Here is a 15,419-nt window from a genome sequence, read left to right on the forward strand (position 1 = left end):
TTTGAAATCCTAGAGAGAACTTCTGAGCAGCTGTGTTCAACCTGTGTTCAAGTGAGTAAGGACATGTTGAACATAGACCTCAGCATAAGTTTTTTTATACAGGAGAACACAGATTCATTAACCTGAACTTAAATGGCCAAAGCAAACAATTTACCACTTGTTCTATCAGGACCTTAAAAAAAGCATCATCTGCTGGACAGCTACAAGAGTGGCCTTGAACTAAGTCCATAGGTATCAGGAGAGGTTCCAAAACAATCAAAGAGATGCAATACTTGATAAATTGAAGGTCTTTCAGAAATATGTTGACCTATCGCCTAAGTTTAGCCACTATAATTAATAGTAAAGATTAAATAATAAATAAAAATGAACAACACTTTTTAGGTTGAATTATGTTTAGCAGAGATGTAGAATATAACACTTAGTGTGGGGTATGGAGTAAAGTATTTGGCAGGCTAATGAATTCAATACTTTGATTTTTAAGCAAGAAAATGTCTTATTTAGCTGACCAAAGGGATATTTAGTGGTCAAGTTCAAAGGAAAGAGAACTGAGTGAAATATCTCTGTATTTCTGTGACTTATTTTTTCTTCCTTAATGAATTTCTAGTATCACATTTTATGTTGTGCAAAAAAATGCTTTATTTTTGTTATTTTGGATAATTTTGTTTTGTTGTAACAAAACATGGTAAACTCATTTTTAATTAGAATCTTTTAAAATACATCCCATACTTTCTTATTTCAAGGACATTTTAAAGCTTCAAAAGGTCTTTTATTTTATTATGTGGGACAAACTTCTACCAACACAAATTTGTACCCTTTCATACTGTGGCAGACAATTTCATGAATTGCCATGGCCAAATATATTTATAACCCAAAGCCCAAACTGTTATTGACGAACCCTTGAGAATTTAACTTTTTGTGGTGATTCAGAGTCATTACTAAGATCATTAGTCATTATACACTTAAATGTTCAGCTGGATCTATGATCTTTCTGACTTGGGATTTCCCTACAACAGTGCAGATCACAGTTTTCCTGACCATCTCCATCTTATGGGACTCTAGTCCAGGTACTCCCAACAGTATGCCACAGAAGGTCTGCCCAACATGCTAGAAGTGTTTCTGGCTTTCTTCTGACATTTCAAGGGCACCAATGGGGCACTCTGTCTGTTTACCTGGCATCCCTTACTCTTGCCACACGGCCGGCCCATCTATTTCCCTGTCATATAATTGCTTGGTGGTATCCTTTACTCCTGTTCTTCAAAGTTTCTATGAAGCACCTAGATGACACACTGGAATCAAGAAGACCTGAATTCAAATACAGCCTCAAACATTTACTAGCTGTGTGACCCTGGGCAAGTCAATTCACCTCTGTTTGTCTCAGTTTTCTCATCTGTAAAATGGGAATAAAAATAGCACCTACCTCCCAGGGTTCTTGTGAGAATAAAATGAGATAATATATGTAAGGTACTCTGCAAATCTTCAAATGCTATACAAGCGTTGGTTGTTGTTGCCGCTATTGTTGTTGTACCTTGTTTATACTAGCCATGCGCCTCTCCTTTACACTCTATGCTTCTTTGAAGACAGTGGTGTTTTATGTCCCATTCTCATAAAGCAATACCAGTAAAATGCTACTATTGAAAATATGGACCTTTGCTTTCATGGAAACTTGTGGTCAGTAAAAGACCTTTGCAATTTCCCAAAAGAAATCCAGTTTTCATGCTGGAATCTAGACAGTAAACATTCTTCATCTCCTGGTCTTTTTTTTTTCTTTTTGGAGGGGGGAAGCCAGGGCAGTTGGGGTTAAGTGACTTGCCCAAGGTCACAAAGCTAGTAAGTGTTAAGTGTCTGAGGTTGGGTTTGAACTCAGGTCCTCTTGACTCCAGGGCCAGTGCTCTATTCACTGTGCCACCTCGCAGTCCCATCTCTTGGTCTTTCTTGCATAGATGGACAGGCTAAATTCCTTTGAGTAATTACAGATCTATTCCAGGAAATTTTGCATCCTGGGGCTTGATATCATCAGCAAACAAACATCTGAAGGACCTCACTTTATTTCACCTCCTCAACATATTTATGCCTTGCATCTTTTCCAGCACAATAACAAATTCCTTTGTCAATCATACATCACCCTGGTTTCTGCCTAGCGTGATATTTATTATCCGAGAATCAGTGGACTGAGTTATTTCCATTATGACATGTTCCAAGGTAATCTCAGTGTATGTATGGAAAATGCCTTGCTTTTCTCAAATGCTTCTTTGTAATCAACAAACAATAAGCACAATGAGATCTTATATCCGTTATAAATTTCAGGTAATTATAAGAGCATAAAGATGTGGTCCATTGTTGAATATCAGTTGCAAAAGCTTGCTTGTTCTCAAACAGGGCACTCAGATGCTGCTGTGATAGAATAATTCACTTACAGGCTCTTGTGGTAAGTGGAGTTATTTGACTCTCCACCATGGCCCCAGAATGCTGTGCTTTTTGAGTTTTTGTATCTGCTTCTTAGGGTTTATCTGTCTCCAGGTGAACAAGCTCTTAGAGCTATGTCTAAGCTAAGAGTTTACTTAAACTAAGTAAAGACTGGAGTGATCCTCTTTCTTTGAGCTCTCTTACATAAGATTTCATGCATGGATTTTGCGGTGTTTCTTTTAACTACCCAGAGGACATTTTTCTCCCTTTATCATTCTTGGCTGTTCACACTTTGGGTAACTAGATAAAGTTGTTGTTCAGTCATGTTCAGTGTGTCCAACTCTTTGTGACCCCATTTGGGGTTTTCTTGGCAAAGATACTGCAGTGATTTGCCTTTTCCTTCTCCAGGCTAAATGAACTACAGAAAAACCAAGTATTTTTTATATTTCAAATCAGTAAAGGCCCTATTTGCTAGAAGATCTGGACAAGGGATTAGGTTTTACATGAATTTCAATACCTCTAATACCTCTAGTAGCCCTCTAATTTCTACTACACTGGTACTGCTTCTACTAATATAGATAGCCAGCCAGTAGACATAAACTGTTCTAGGCTCCAGAGAAGTATGAGATTTGAGTCAAACAACCCAAGTTGACTAAACTAAGAAAATCATGGCAAAGAAAACCAGAAAAGCAAAAACAAACTCAAATAAATCCATAATCTGGGGCGGCTAGGTGGTGCAGTGAGTAAAGCGCTGGCCCCAGAGTCAGGAGGACCTGAGTTCCAGCCTCAGACACTTAACACCCACACAAAAAAACTAGCCGTGTAACCTTGGGCAAGTTACTTAACCCCAATTGCTCTCCAAAAGGCAAAAAAATAAATAAATCCACAATCTAAAGCTAATTATAATAGGTAACCAATATATAACTCATTGTATGTGGGAGAAGAAAATAAAACACACTTTGTCCCACATATTTTTATCTTTTACTTATACAAGCAACTTGACTGAATAACTAATCAATTTAATGAGTAAAAATATCAATCAATTCTATTCTATCCCATTCTATTCTACTCAATAAACTTTCACTAAGTAGCCTGTTTTAATCCCTAGAAATAGAAAACCATTTAAATCCTAGCTCTTAAAGAGATTACAGACTAATAGAAGGATATAATGTTTACCTAAATAATTATGATACAAGGTAGAATTAATAGGGATAAAGTACTCTAAGAAAACTTGAGGACTGAGAATATAGGAAAATGGGGATAAAGAGAAGAGGGAGATCAGGCAAGACCTTATTGAGAAAGTATAATCTGAGATAGGCTTTGAAGGATTTCAATGAGAGAGAAAATTTTCTAATTGTAACCTGTGTTGCTATGGAGATAGGCCTCCTAAATTCACTAGCTACTGGCATTTGGGAATTGAGATTTCTGGGAAAGGCTCTTTGAGATGGTTTTTGGGTCTGCTTTCCAGAGATTTCTAAGAGAAAGATGTAGGAAAGAGTGGAGCTTTTCAGTGAGAGTTTGTAGTTTGTCTTCCATCTTCGGAACATGTGGATGGGCACTGTGGGGTCCTACCATTTTTTTCCCCAACTATCCTCTCCTGAGTGACTATGATGAGGTGTTACCCCTGGTGCTGCTACTGGAAATAGGGCTGTTTGTTGTGTTTATCAGACTAAAGTGACACCTGAAAGAAAAGACTGCCTTGAACTGAGATTGAGGATTGGTGAGATAGCTTCTTTTGTTCTCTTCCTCTGCAAATGGGACAAGAATGGCTGCCATTAGCTATCCTGGCTCCTTCAGAGTTTTGCCTAAACTCCTTTGTGTGAGGGAAAGGAACCTGAAGCATCTAGCTTTCTGCTTCAACTGCAAGTGCTCAATACTAAAGAAACCCAAGAACATTTTCCTAGGGGAAGGACTTCCCTATTGAAGAAAAATTTTCTAGGAAAACTGGAGTTTGAGTAGAAAATATGTTTAGATCAATACTTATGCCTTGTGTCACAATAAACTCCAAAAGGGTAAGTGATCTGAATATTAAAGGGAACATAAAAAATAGAGGCTATTGGAAAGAGGTACATTTAATAGTTATCATTGGGGGAGAATTTATAACTAGACACAAACTACAGAGCATTACAAAAGGTGAAAATTTTAAGTTACATAAAATCAAAATATATTTGCACAAAGAAAATAAATGTTTCTGGAATAAAAAGAGAAGCTAGCTAATGGTAAATATGTGCATATGTATTTATATCAATTATCTCTAACAATTGTATGATTCCAAGTTTGTAGTCAAAGATTATGACAGTTGATATAATCTATCAACAAAAAAAGTCCCAAATCATTTATAATAAGAGAAAGTTTAACTGGAGTAACCAAGATATGATATGAAATAATATTACCCGTTTGGCAAAAATAACTAGAAATAATCAATGCTATAGGAAGTCTGACTATGTCACCCTTTCCCTTTATTGAACAAGCTATAGTTTTTCCCTAATACCTCTAGGATCAAATATATAAACTCTTCTGTTTGATGTATAAATCTTCATAAACCTCTTATCCCTTTCCACTCTATCTGGTCTTCTTATATATTACACCCTTCCACACAATTCACAATCCATGCATACTGACCTCCTTGCTCTTCCTAACTTCAGTCTCCACTGCATTGACTGTTTCCTGTGCCTAAAATGCATTCCTTCAATATTTTGGATATGCATATATTGGAAGTCTTTATTTCTTTTAAGATTCAACTCGAGCTCCATCTTCTACAAAAAAACCTTTCCTAGTGCCTCCAGTTGCTAGTTCCTGACTTCTCAAAGCTGTCTTGAATTCATTATGTACAGATTTGATGTACAATATGCAAATGTATTTACCTGTTGTCTGCCCCAATAGAAGGTAAATTTCTCAATGGAAGAGACAATCTCATTTTTTTTTCCCTTTGAATTCCTAGTGACTTAGCACAGTGCCTGGCATATAGTAAATACTTAATAAATACTCAATGATTAAATTATACACTGAAAATTAGTCCAAATCACTTTGGACACAAAGTCAGAATTATACAGGAAAAATTACTAAATTGCTTATACTTCTTGTCTGAGTAACCCTACTCCCTGCTACATTCTTCAAGAAGTTCAGTAATAGAAAGGGCTTATATGTATCAAAATATCCATCACAACATTTTTGTAATAATGAAACAAAACAAAAAAACCTAGAAACAAAGGTTCCAATTAATCAGAGAATGACTGGACAAATTGTGGAATATCAACATGATGGCTTCTACCATAAAAAATAACAAATACGATTAATTCAGAGAATCATGGGGAGACATATGAAATGATCAAAGTGAAGGAAGTAGTACAAGGAGAACATTTACACAGTTATTATGAGAACATTTAGAGGTAATAGAACTCAAAATGCAATAATCATTATTGGTTCCAGAAGATTTATGTTGGTACAAACTTCCTTCCTCTCTACAGAGAGGTGGGGACCCCACAGAGGCAACTGCCATGTACTGTCCATTGCCTTTGAAATTAGAAAAAAGATACAACTGTTAAAAACAAAAAATGCCCCCACAAAAAAAAGTCTTCTAAATTTTTTATTGGAGCATTTGGCAAAGATTATAACATTAGTTTATAAAGTAATTATTATAAGTTTTTTTCTTAAGACCTTTTAAATTTACTTATGTAATGAGGTTCTGATGTATGCTTCTTGGAGAATTCTGAGGACTGGAACATATATGATCAATATTATATCAATTATACATGTGAGATCATGCAAAAATATATTTCCATATCAGCCATATCACAAAAAATAAAAATAAAGTGAAAAAATTATACTTCCATTTGCACTTAGAATCTATCATTTCTCTCTCTGTAGGTGATAACACTTTTTTTTCATCTTGAGTCTTTTATGTGAGAAAATTTGCCCCATTATACCTCTCCCTTCACCCTTCTCCCACTGCATCTCCCTTTCTCACCCCTACATTCGTTTTTTGGAGATCATCTCAACATAATTGACTCACACTCATGCCTTCTTTCTATGGAGACTCCTTCTAACTGCCTTAATAATGCTAAAGTTATTAGGAGTTACATTTATCCTCCCATATAGGAATGTAAACAGTTTAACTCCCTTATGAGTACTCTTTCATATTTACCTTTTTTGCTTGAGTCTTCTGTTTAAATGTTAAATTTTCTATTTAGCTCTGGTCTTTTCTTCAGGAATGCTTAGAAGTTTTCTATTTCATTAAGTATAACATTTCCCCCCTGAAGGATTATACTGTTTTGCTACATAGGTTATTCTTAGTTATAATTCTTGCTCCTTTACCTTCTAAAATAGCATATTCCAAGTCCTCTACTTCTTTAATGTAGGAACTGCTAAATCTTCTGTGATCCTGACTGCGGCTCCATGATATTCAAATTGTTTCTTTCTGCTGCTTGCAATATGTCCTCTTCAACCTGGGAACTCAGGAATTTGGCTATATTCCTAGGAGTTTTCATTTTGGGAGGTGATTGGTAAAATCTTTCAGTTTCTATTTTACCATCTGGATATAAGCTCCTGGGGCAGTTTTCCTTAATAATTTCTAGAAATATGATGTCTAGGCTCTTTTTTAAAATGGTAGCTTTTAGGTAGTCTAACAATTCTTAAATTATCTCTCCTCAATCCATTTACCAGGTCAGTTGTTTTTCCAATGAGACATTTCACCTTTTCTTGTTTTTTTTTTTTCATTTTTGGCTTTGTTTTTTTGTTTCTTAAAGTCCCATGGAAATATTAGCTTCCATTTACCCAATTCTAATTTTAATTCCATTTGACTAGTTCTGTTTTTTAAGGAGTTCTTTCATTCAGTTAATTGTTTGTACTTCCTTTTATGTTTGACCTATTCTGCTTTTAAAAGAGTTCTTTTCTTTAGTGAATTTTTGTACCTCTTTTACCATTAAGTCAATTCTGTTTTTTAAGGTGATATTTCCTTCAGTATTTTTTGTGCCTCCTTTACCATGCTAATAATTATTTTTTCATAATTTTCTTGCATCACTCATTTCTTTTCCCAATTTTCCTCTAGCATTCTTATTTCTTTCTTGAACCCTTCCAAGAATTACTGCTGGACTTTGGTTCAATTAATATTTTTCTTTGAGGCTTTGCCTGTAGCTGTTTTCACATTGTTCTCTTCTTCTAAGTTTGTGTCTTGGTCCCTGCCACTATAGTAGCTTTTCATGGTAAGTGCCTTTTTTGTTGTCTGTTCATTTTCTCAGCCTATTTCTTCACTTTGCACTTTATGTTAAATTGGACTCTGCTCACCTGAGGATGCTGTGCCAAGCGTGGGGGTTTGGGGTGTCTGTGTGTGTCTATCTGTCTGTTTTCAAAGCTAGTTCTGGTAGTCTTCAAGTTTTTGATACTTCCAAGTCAGTGTCATCCTGGGAAAGGTGCGGTCACTGTTCTCCTGGTCTGTGCTGTGGTCTTTTCCCGGGAAGGGTTCCTGCTTCCCCTGAAGCCACAAGTACTAGTGCTCCTATTGACCCTAGAATTGTGACCAGGCCCTTGCTCCCTTGTGTTACAGACCTTTCTTGCAAACCTCTTAAATTGTCTTTGGCAATATTTTGGAAATAATATGGGATATTATTTCCAATAATTTTAAATTTCCAATTTGGAATTTCAAATAATTTGGGAAAATATCTCCCTCTGACCTCTTGTTGGATTGGCTGCTCCAAAATTTGGTTGGAGGCATCATTTTAAATTTGTTTAGAGGGAAATGTTGGGAGAGTTCAGCTGGGTCCTGGCCTATACTCTGCCATCTTGGCTCCTCTTTTTCTGTATGTCTTATTAGATATAAGTTTGTGAGTTTCTGTGACTGAAGGGGAATAAAAGTTAGTCATATCACTGGTAGCTAAACTTCTAGTTTGGCCTTTCTGAACCTGGCTGAGTAGAATGTCTAATGATAAGCATATAGTTCATCACTTAGTCCATATCCAAAGTCTTCTCATTTTGGAAAGATTTTTCCAGATTTTGCATTCAGGTTGCATACCTTAAAGCTCCCAGGGTCTCCTTCATGCTAGGATAAAATACTAGAATAGGGCTTTAGTTGAGGTTCAACTAAATATTTTTGTAGACCAACTTCATTTTATCAGGCATAAAGAGATATATCACTTTAATTAATTTGAAGTTGTTCTTTAACTCATGAATGTTTCTTTCCCACAATTTACATCTGCTTTTATTGGGGGAAAAAAGAAAACAAACAAAAATTCTTGCTATCTAGTTTAGAACTAGCTGTAATTTGGCACTAATTATAGAGTATTGCCATCTAGTGGACAACTGTGTTACTTAATACCACCTCCAATTTTGTAACCCACTTCATAATTCTGCACTACATAGTTATGCCTATCTTTATCATGGCAATGTGTTCCTGAAAATATGTGTGAAAATCAAATTCCTATAAGTAAAATCACTTTTAAGAGGAGATGGATTTTAAGAAATCTTATAAGCACTCCCTCAGTAAAGTGAATTTATCTCATTTACCTGTGTTGTAAATGTTGTGAATATCAGCAGGAATTAGCGGGATAAGAAAGCATGATTAGAGGAAACTGGACAATAGATTCAATTAAGTCAGATTATCCCAGGAGACTAAGGATAAAACTGAAAGCAGTCCAATAAACAAACCAAAAAAATAGAAAAGATCTGTAAAGATTTCTTAAACAAACTTTCCCCCCATCAATGGCAATGAAATCACCATATTTGAATTCTGCTATCATAGTCCCTGATCTGCTTCATGAAGAAATAGAAAAGGTGGTTTTAAAAATATGGTGGAAAAGTTGTACTGGACCAAGTATATACAGAAAAGGTCTGTGCTAGAAGTGACACAATTTTATTTTTTTGAACTTTAATTTATTAATTTGTTTGTTTCCTTTTAGTTTACAGGATTCAATTCCACAATTCCTTGAATTTCACATTTTGTTCCCCTCCCTCCCCTCCCTGCCATGGCGGCTTATTATCAAGTATAGGATCTGTAAATACTTTCACATTATACAATGTCTATCAAAGTTGGTCATCACACCTACGTTGTGTCTGTAATTGTGTACAAATTCCTCCTGGTTCTACTCTTCTCACTCAGCATCAGTTCTTTTAAGCCTCTCCAGGTGAATATGAAGACCGCCTGCTCCCCGTTTCTTATGGTGCAATAGTATTCCATAACATGCATATACCACAACTTGTTCAGCCATTCCCCAATTGATGGGCACCCCCTTAATTTCCAATTCTTTGCCACAACAAAAAGAGCTGCTATAAACATTTTTGTACATATGGGTCTTTCTCCCATTTCTATGATCTCTTTGGGATATAACCCTAGGAGTGGTATTGCTGGATCAAAGGGTATGAAAGTATTAATAGCCCTTTGGGCATAATTCCAGATTGCTCTCCAGAAAGGCTGGATCAGTTCACAACTCCACCAACAATGCATTAGTGTTCCAGTTTGCCCACATCCTCTCCAGCATTTGTCATTTTCCTGTTTTGTCATCTTAGCCAATCTGACTGGTGAGATGTGGTACCTCAGAGTTGTTTTGATTTGCATTTCTCTAATCAATAGTGAATTAGAGCATTTCTTCATGTGCTTATAGATAGCTTTAATTTCTTTCTCCGAAAACTGCCTGTTCATATCCTTTGACCATTTATCAATTGGGGAATGACTTGTATTCTTATACATTTGACTCAATTCTCTGTATATTTTAGAGATGAGTCCTTTGTCAGAGACATAGGTTGTAAAGATTCTTTCCCAATTTCCCACCTCCCTCTTAATCTTGGTTACATTGGCTTTATTTGTACAGAAACTTTTCAATTTCATGCAGTCAAAATTATCCATTTTACATTTTATAATGTTCTCTAATTCCTGTTTCGTCATAAAGTCATTCCCTCTCCACAAGTCTGATAGGTAAACTATTCCTTGTTTTAGGAGACTGCTTACAGTATCAACCTTTATACCTAGATCATGAACCCATTTAGACTTGATTTTGGTATATGGTGTTAGATAATGGTCTATGCCCAGTTTCGAGGTGACACAATTTTAAAAGCATGAGGGGTTGATTCCCAAGATAACCGAAAGAGAAGAAACTACCAAATGCTTGGAAAAATGATGTCATTATTACCTTAAAAGGATATCAATATAAAAGTAACAACAGATTATATGCCTACTTTCTCATCTCTGCAAAATCTTTGTGAGAATAATCTACACAGCTATTATCTATTGATAGCATTTTGAGGAAAGCATGAGAATAGCAATCTTTCAAAAATAATCTTGTACAGTGGTCCTTCTTCCAACCCAGCCCTTGCAGGCATCATCCCAGAAAGCAATTCCTATAGTGAAGGGGCCAGTCATCTCCAAGAACCCAACCAACTGCTACCTATATGGCAGGCAAGCTAGTTTAGCTGAAGCAGTAAGGTATCCTAAGGGAGAAAGAGGAAATAGCATATCTTAGGCAAATCAAACTACCACCACCACTTCTTATACTCTGATAGAGATAGCCCAGAACTATGAACTCAAGAGCTTTAGGAATAGCAGTAGTCTTCCCCCAAGGTTACTTCCCCCAGTCCTTGCAGTCCAGGAGCCTCAACCATCATCCATGGGAGAAATCAATGTGGAGAAGGGGGCCACCTTACTTTCTACCATCAAGACAAATTGCTAACTAATTGCCATCTATGGACAGATAAATCCATGAATCCTAGGAGCAGCAGCACCTAGATTATGTTTAGTCCTTCATCCACTGTAGCTTCCATAGCCATAATCCTGAGAAATAACCCCATAGAGATGTGACATCCAACTTTTTCTACAACCACGGTCACTAAAGACTCAAAAAAGAAAGCTCTTATCACTAAATGTCCTTGGCATCGTTCAAGAGAAAAGTTTGCTTGGAATCAGGGACTCTCTAATTCCCCCTTCCCCATCTAAATTCAGAGATTCACCTCTGACTCCCACCCATTTAAGAGATTCTATGTGAATCCACCAGTTTATTGACATTCTTGCCCTGAATCTTTTAACCCCTCTAATTTCAGATCAGTTCCCAAATAAAGGTGTTGTGGGAAAAATGTAGGGAAATGATTTACATTCTGGTCTCAAGAACTTAGTAGCTATGTGATTTTAAGCAAATTATCTTATCTTTTCCTCAGTCCTGATCTGTAAAGAGAAAAATAATAAAAATAATAATATATTATATAAATTAAATAATAATAATAAATAAAAATTTTAAAAGACACCTCCCAGGGTTCTTGGGAAGATCAAAATGATATGATTGTTCAATACTTAGCACAGTAATTGGCATATGGCAAACACTATATAAATGATGACTATTGTTAGCATTATTATTTCCTTAATTGAATGTAATGACTCCATATTTGATAAATCTATACTGGGTTTTAGATGTGATTAGTATAAAATGCCAAAGATAATAAAATGAAGGATTTTTTATATGGGATCATTTGGAAGTGGAATCAGTTGAAATGATGTCATCTGACTGGTAATAAGTTTTATTTCATGTTTTAAATACATGATATTGTGTTTGTTATTGCATTTCTAAATTCTCTTATATTGTGAAATTTGGAGAATAATTCTATTAGAAATGCTATTAGGAAAACAACTTTTTTTCATCTGACACTATTAGAGTATGAAATGAGCTTTTAAAAGAATGTGATAAAATAGATATTTGACAACTGTTAAATATTTAATGGGGTATACTTTGAAAATAGGTGTTAATAATAACATTTACTACAATAATAAGTCTTAATTTAGAAGTTTTTGCTATCACTTATAAAAATTATGGAAATATGTGGGTTACTTTAAAGATTTAACTTCAATGCATTAATATGAGTCAACTATCATGTATTTGCTATATGTCTGAAACCCCAGCATGTGGTTAGTTTTAATTATAAGTAAAGGAAAAGTGAAATATAACTGTTAAGGAAACATGATAAATTAATAATATTCAAGTCCTAAATTGTGGTTAGTGAAATTTTGTATTTGAGGTAAAAACTCTTGGACTATAATTTACTATTGTTTTGAGTTTTGATTACAGGGATGTTTGTCTGTATTGTCATGAAGCCAATAGCAGAAAATTATACGTAGCACAGACTAAGAAGTGCTAAAGATGGATGTCTGTGCCTGGGAAAAGTTTTGGGGACAACCTTAGCATGGCCAAAGGCAGGATCCCCTTAATTCAGTTTCTACATTGTGATATTTACTTTCTGAACATATATTTCCACACTAATCCTAAACCTGACCTTTGATACCCTGTGATAATTGGCTGCCAGATATGACTCATGCCTGGAATCTAACAGAATTAAGGGAGTTTGTTTTTCTTGCTATGGTATATGTCAAGTCAGTCTGTGCCCTTGAGGGGACAAGTCTTGACATTTTTATAACTATATCTCTCCTTTTGTTTTCATAGCAAATTTGTATAATCAGGCAGGTGAACAGTAGAAGTTTTGTAAGTACAATACTAAATCTAGGAATTAAAAGATTGATGCTGGAACATCTCTGGATTACTATATTAGAATGCAAGAGAGAAAAATATTACAATTTTTATCTGTATTTGTGGTCAAATTATAATATAAAGATGATATCCTCCTAAAGGGAGAATTAGGCAAAGTATTAAGACAAAGCTATGATGTAAAAGTTTCCAATTAAATGGAGTAGTAAGTTTTAAGAAAGCAATAGGATTAGACTATTTTGTCTAAGAACTACATACATATATGATTGCCTTCCAAACGTATCTAGCATGAAAATTCAAGCTTTGAGTATGTTTTGGAATAAATTCTCAAAATTGGATTAAGGATTTTACATTTCAAAATAGTATTAATAATTGTACAGAAAGTGCAATTATTTTCCCATTTCTTAAGTATTTGATAATTTAAAAAGGCAAAAGAGTTTTTTACAAGTTAGACTCATGAATTTTTAAAAATATTCTTATATGAGGTACATGGCTTAGTAAAGAAAGAAATAGCAAGATAAATAAAAATTGAAATTCTTTGAAGCTTCAGGTTTGAAGAATCAAATTTTAGAGATTGTATTAAATTGTATTAAGTCTTGTTTACTAGTAGATTTTATTAGAATTACATAGGACCTCTACAAGAGTTTGGAACCAGAGAAATAGAGGCCCCTTCATAGTTGTCCTGAGAATGAAGCCTGTTCCAGAATGTACAAGAGAAGATATCTAGGGACCAAATGACTACACAGGACACCTGGGATATAAAATTTGCTGATTAAATGGACTTTGGGAGTGGATTAGTAGGATAGAAGAAGACTTGATGCTAGTTAATATTGATGATCATTATTTTATTGCTTTGGCTTCTCATTTTGTTGTATTTAAGCTTAAGTTTTGAGTTACCTTGGTGACATATAGATCTCCCTTATCAAAATTAGTCCACTGTGAGCCCTCTAATGTAATTTTGATTATGAAAAAACCTTATATATTTGGCTTATAGATAAGTGATCCATGGGAGGAGTAGACTGCCCACTCCCCCCTAAATCAAAAGAGAGAAATTAAGGGGATTAGAACGGCAAGTGATTGTGGGAATTGAGTGAACCACACTGACTCTTATCTTATGAGTTAGTTCTAGAGCTAACTCAGTTTCCTCTCTATTCAATTATAAGTCTATTACAATTTTTGCCTTGTGAGAAAACTTCATTTAATTGTGGGAATTGGGAGAAAATCTTATTGCATTGTTTGAACCTAGCTCTACATGGCTAGGAAGCTAGATCACCTCAACCTGCTGCTTAGAGACCTTTAATGAAGGACCCTGAAATGCTGACCAGAAATCCAGTGAGATCTGAAGACTGATGCAAGGAGTTTTCTCACAAGCAGCCCAAATGCATTATCTGAAAATTGGTCTCACACTGACCAATTGCTTATTGTTTTCATGTTCCTTTGATTGTTTACAGATACTAGGGGGGGTAGAAAGTGGGAAGTGAAGAAATCTTTTTCCTAATTCAGGAACTTTCACCTGTTTGATCTCTCTCTCCCATCTTGGAAGGTCCCTAATCTTTCATCCAATTAGAAATAAGATTACCTAATGTTGTATTTCTTCCTTTTAATTAACTGGTCTCATTTGATTAAGTCTTTAATGCATAAAATCCTATCTCCCCCTTTATTTTGGGTCCAGCTTTAAGCTGAGGAAGGGGCCTGGTCCCATTGTTTTTATGTGATTGGCATGCATTGCTTAATAAATAGAAATGCTCAGAAACTTGAACCTTTGTTTCCTGAGTCATTTCATCTTTCACCTGCCATATTACCAAGGCTAGTCCTTCCACACGTATCCTTGATTTTAATCACCTCCCATCTTCTCCACCAGATTGTCTCCATTATCATACCCATTCTTTCTTTACTTTTTTTTTATTAAATGCTTTATTAACTTCTGATTTACATCATTCATTTCTTCCAGATTTTGAGTTACAAATTTTCTCCCCCTTTTCCCCCTACCCACCACCCCAAAATAGCAGTCCCATAGGATATCCACTCCTCCAATCTGCTCTCTCCCATATTTTCTCCCATACGCCTTTCGACTTTTCCAGTGGATCTCTATGCCTCAGTGCCTGTATATCTTATTTCCCAATTACATGTAAGATGGTATTAATAATAGTATATATATATATATATATATATATATATATATATACACACACACACACACACACATATATATATATATTTGAATATTTGATTTTAAAACTTTCAATTCCAGATTCATTTCCTTCCTTCCTTGTCACCCACCCTTACTGAGAAGATAAGCAGTTCAGTATACATTGTACATGTGTGGCTAATGCAAAACAATAACATAGTAGATATATTGTAAAAGACTGACTATATTTCCCTCCCTCCTATCCCACCTCCCACATGTTCTATTCTCTACTTTGATCCTGTCCCTTTTCAAAAGTGGGTGCTTCCAACTTCCCTCCCCCCCAGCTTGCCCTCTCCTCCATCATCCTCCCTCTCATTCCCTTCCTTCCTACTCTCCTGTAGGGTGATACCCTATTTAGTATGTATGTCATTCCCTCC

Source organism: Petaurus breviceps, unplaced genomic scaffold, assembly GCF_028583685.1.
Source record: "Petaurus breviceps papuanus isolate PSGF00001 unplaced genomic scaffold, PetGlider_PUasm1.0 38, whole genome shotgun sequence".
Taxonomy (NCBI): Eukaryota; Metazoa; Chordata; class Mammalia; order Diprotodontia; family Petauridae; genus Petaurus; species Petaurus breviceps.